This window comes from Entelurus aequoreus, linkage group LG18, assembly GCF_033978785.1.
Source record: "Entelurus aequoreus isolate RoL-2023_Sb linkage group LG18, RoL_Eaeq_v1.1, whole genome shotgun sequence".
NCBI lineage: Eukaryota > Metazoa > Chordata > Actinopteri > Syngnathiformes > Syngnathidae > Entelurus > Entelurus aequoreus.
The window spans coordinates 46,139,638-46,144,637 of NC_084748.1; the positions used below are offsets into that span (position 1 = coordinate 46,139,638).

The 5,000-nt window shown below is 36.9% G+C and overlaps 1 protein-coding gene across 8 annotated transcripts in view; it reads left to right on the forward strand.

The window, feature by feature from the left end:
• camk2d2 (calcium/calmodulin-dependent protein kinase (CaM kinase) II delta 2) overlaps window positions 1–4,729 on the forward strand; it is a 148,844-nt gene extending 144,115 nt beyond the window's left edge. For all 8 annotated transcript variants that reach the window (XM_062027256.1, XM_062027258.1, XM_062027261.1 and 5 more), the window contains one exon: window positions 1–4,729. This exon is cut by the window's left edge and continues 985 nt beyond it. The gene's annotated coding sequence lies outside the window, so the exon portion shown is untranslated.
• The last annotated feature ends 271 nt before the right edge of the window (window positions 4,730–5,000 follow it).

The following is a 5,000-nucleotide window of genomic DNA, read 5'->3' on the forward strand; positions in this document are numbered from 1 at the left end:
GCTGTACTCCTTGTAGAGTCTTCCACCACGCTCTTGACGAAAGATTATACGCCTCCTCTTTTGTTTGGACTTTCCCTGATTACATGGCAACAGCTGTTTCTTTAAAGGAACGTGGGTCGTAAACAGCCGTCGCCTTTGGTGACAAAACAGTTCAAAGAAAAGGTGCCTGGAGCTTGCGTGAGGTCCTGCTTCCTCTCCGCTATGTAGATCTCGGGTCAAGACAAAATCGTCCTGTGGATCACAATACATCAAAGAAACCGACACCTTCATGTCGCTTCCCATCCTACACAGTGGAGTTTTACAAGCCTTTTGATTGGTAAGATCAAAGACAGCTTTTGTCTGCTCGCCGGGAACTCATTGAAACACAAAGTTTTGTGATAACTTAGATACAATTATTCTGACAAAAATGTCTACACATATTAACAGGAAGTGAAACACCGATAAAAACGGATGTGTCGTCATATTCTGAAAGCGGAAGTAGCAATTTTAAAGACAGGGGCACAGCCTGTAAGAAAACCTGTACTAAGGTCTGTGATCAGATCTCTTTTTGCCTCCACTTTCTTATGATATCCCAGCAGGCACCAGACATCGGTTCAACATACATGTCCTTTAAAACTGACTTTGAAACAAACGTTGCAAATTAGTTGTATTTGTAAATGGAGACAACGTTGATGTGGAACGTCGGATCCACGTTGTTGGTTTGACCATTGACATTTGGTCATTTCCCAACCAACGTCACAACCTGACATCGGATAAATGACGTCAAAAAGCATGTTGTTTCAACGCTGTATATGTGTTGTAGAATATTGGTTAGAAAAATGACCCAAAATCAATGGTCAAAGCAACGTCAGACCCAACATTGATTTAACGTCGTCAAAAAGCGTGTTGTTTCAACGTTAGATTTGAGTTGCTCAACGTCCGAACCGAACATTGATTAAACGTCATCAAAAAGCATGTTGTTTCAACGTTTTATTTGTGTTGTAGAATATTGGTTGAGATATGACCAAAATTCAATGGTTAAATCAACGTCAGACCCAACATTGATTAAACGTCGTCAAAAAGCATGTTGTTTCAACGTTGTATTTGTGTTGTAAAATATTGGTTGAGAAATGACCAAATTTCAGTTGGTCAATCAACTCGACATTGATTAGACGTTGTCAAAAAGCATGTTGTTTCAACGTTATCATTGAGTTGCTCAACGTCAGAACCCAATATTGATTAAACGTTGTTGAAAAGCATGTTGTCTCAACGTTAGGTTTGAGTTGTAGAATATTGGTTGAGATACGACCAAAATTCAATGGTCAAATCAACGCCAGAACCCAACATTGATTAAACGTCGTCAAAAAGAATGTTGTTTCAACGTTAGGTTTTAGCTGGTCAACGTCAGAACCCAACATTGATTAAACGTTGTTGAAAAGCATGTTGTCTCAACGTTAGGTTCGAGTTGTAGAATATTGGTTGAGATATGACCAAAATTCAATGGTCAAATCAACGTCAGAACCCAACATTGATTAAACGTCTTGAAAAAGCATGTTGTTTCAACGTTAGGTCTGAGTTGCTCAACGTCAGAATCCAACATTGATTAAACGTCGTCAAAAATCCTGTTGTTTCAACGTTGTATTTGTAGAATATTGGTTGAGAAATGACCAAATTTCAATTGTCAAATCAACGTCAGAACCCGACATTGATTAGACGTTGTTGAAAAGCATGTTGTTTCAACATTAGGTTTGAGTTGTAGAATATTGGTTGAGATACGACCAAAATTCAATGGTCAAATCAACGTCAGAACCCAACATTGATTAAACGTCTTGAAAAAGCATGTTGTTTCAACGTTAGGTCTGAGTTGCTCAACGTCAGAACCCAACATTGATTAAACGTCGTCAAAAAGCATGTTGTTTCAATGCTGTATTTGTGTTGTAGAATATTGGTTAGAAAAATGACCCAAAATCAATGGTCAAAGCAACGTCAGACCCAACATTGATTTAACGTCGTCAAAAAGCGTGTTGTTTCAACGTTAGATTTGAGTTGCTCAACGTCCGAACCGAACATTGATTAAACGTCATCAAAAAGGATGTTGTTTCAACGTTAGGTTTGTGTTGTAGAATATTGGTTGAGAAGTGACCAAATTTCAATGGTCAAATCAACGTCAGAACCCAACATTAATTAACCCTCGTCAAAAAGCATGTTGTTTCAACGTTGTATTTGTGTTGTAGAATATTGGTTGAGAAATGACCAAATTTCAATGGTCAAATCAACGTCAGAACCCAACATTGATTAAACGTCGTCAAAAAGAATGTTGTTTCAATGTTAGGTTTTAGCTGGTCAACGTCAGAACCCAACATTGATTAAACGTTGTTGAAAAGCATGTTGTCTCAACGTTAGGTTCGAGTTGTAGAATATTGGTTGAGATATGACCAAAATTCAATGGTCAAATCAACGTCAGAACCCAACATTGATTAAACGTCTTGAAAAAGCATGTTGTTTCAACGTTAGGTTTGAGTTGCTCAACGTCAGAATCCAACATTGATTAAACGTCGTCAAACAGCATGTTGTTCCAACATTAGGTTTGAGACACTCAACGTTAGAACCCAACATTGATTAAACGTTAAAAAGCATGTTGTTTCAACGTTATGTTTGAGTTGCTCAACGTCAGAACCCAACATTGATTAAACGTCGTCAAAAAGCATGTTGCTTCAACGTTGTATTTGTGTTGTAGAATATTGGTGGAGAAATGACCAAATTTCAATTGTCAAATCAACGTCAGAACCTGACATTGATTAAACGTTAAAAAGCCTGTTGTTTCAACGTTATGTTTGAGTTGCTCAACGTCAGAACCCAACATTGATTAAACGTCATCAAAGAGAATGTTGTTCCAACATTAGGTTTGAGACACTAAACGTCGGAACCCAACATTGATTAAACGTTAAAAAGCATGTTGTTCCAACGTTATGTTTGAGTTGCTCAATGTCAGAACCCAACATTGATTAAACGTCGTACAAAAGCATGTTGTTTCAACGTTGTATTTGTGTTGTAGAATAGTGTTTGGGAAGTGACCAAATTTCAATGATCAAATCAACGTCAAAACCCAACATTGATTAAACGTCGTCAAAAAGCATGTTGTTTCCACGTTATGTTTGAGTTGCTCAACGTCAGAACCCAACATTGATTAAACGTCATCAAAGAGAATGTTGTTCCAACATTCGATTTGAGACACTAAACGTTGGAACCCAACATTGATTAAACGTTAAAAAGCATGTTGTTTCCACGTTATGTTTGAGTTGCTCAACGTCAGAACCCAACATTGATTAAACGTCATCAAAGAGAATGTTGTTCCAACATTCGATTTGAGACACTAAACGTTGGAACCCAACATTGATTAAACGTTAAAAAGCATGTTGTTTCAACGTTATGTTTGAGTTGCTCAACGTCAGAACCCAACATTGATTAAACGTCATCAAAGAGAATGTTGTTCCAACATTAGGTTTGATACACTAAACGTCGGAACCCAACATTGATTAAACGTTAAAAAGCATGTTGTTCCAACGTTATGTTTGAGTTGCTCAATGTTAGAACCCAACATTGATTAAACGTTGTCCAAAAGCATGTTGTCTCAACGTTAGGTTTGAGTTGTAGAATATTGGTAGAGATATGACCAAAATTCAATGGTCAAATCAACGCCAGAACCCAACATTGATAAAACGTCGTCAAAAAGAATGTTGTTTCAACGTTAGGTTTTAGCTGGTCAACGTCAGAAACCAACATTGATTAAACATCGTCAAAAAGCATGTTGTTTCAACGTTAGGTTTGAGACACTAAACGTTAGAACCCAACATTGATTAAACGTTAAAAAGCATGTTGTTTAACATTATGTTTGAGTTGTAGAATATTGTTTGGGAAGTGACCAATTTTCAATGGTCAAATCAACGTCAGAACCTGACATTGATTAAACGTTGTCAAAAAGCACGTTGGTTCAACGTTATGTTTGAGTTGCTCAACGTCAGAACCCAACATTGATTAAACGTCGTCAAAAAGCATGTTGTTTCAACGTTAGGTTTGAGTTAATCAATGTAAGAACCCAACATTGATTAAATGCAGTCAAAAAGCATGTTGTTTCAACGTTGTGTTTGTGTTGTAGAAAATTGTTTGAGAAATGCCAAAATGTAAATTGTCAAACAACGTCAGAATCCAACATTGATTAAACGTCGTCAAAAAGCATGTTGTTCCAACAGTAGGTTTGATACACAACGTTAGAACCCAACATTAATTAAACGTTAAAAAGCATGTTGTTTCAACGTTAGGTTTGAGTTGCTCAACGTCAGAACCCAACATTGATTAAACGTCGTCAAAAAGCATGTTGCGTCAACGTTGTATTTGTGTTGTAGAATATTGGTGGAGAAATGACCAAATTTCAATTGTCAAATCAACGTCAGAACCCAACATTGATTAAACGTTAAAAAGCATGTTGTTTCAACGTTATGTTTGAGTTGCTCAACGTCAGAACACAACATTGATTAAACGTCATCAAAGAGAATGTTGTTCCAACATTAGGTTTGAGACACTAAACGTCGGAACCCAACATTGATTAAACGTTAAAAAGCATGTTGTTTCAACGTTATGTTTGAGTTGCTCAATGTCAGAACCCAACATTGATTAAACGTCGTACAAAAGCATGTTGTTTCAACGTTGTATTTGTGTTGTAGAATATTGTTTGGGAAGTGACGAAATTTCAATGATCAAATCAATGTCAGAACCCAACATTGATTAAACGTTGTCAAAAAGCATGTTGTTTCAACGTTAGGTTTGAGTTGCTCAACGTCAGAACCCGACATTGATTAAACGTCATCAAAGAGAATGTTGTTCCAACATTAGATTTGAGACACTAAACGTTGGAACCCAACATTGATTAAACGTTAAAAAGCATGTTGTTTCAACGTTATGTTTGAGTTGTAGAATATTGGTTGAGAAACCAAATTCCAATGGTCAAATCAACGTCAGAACCC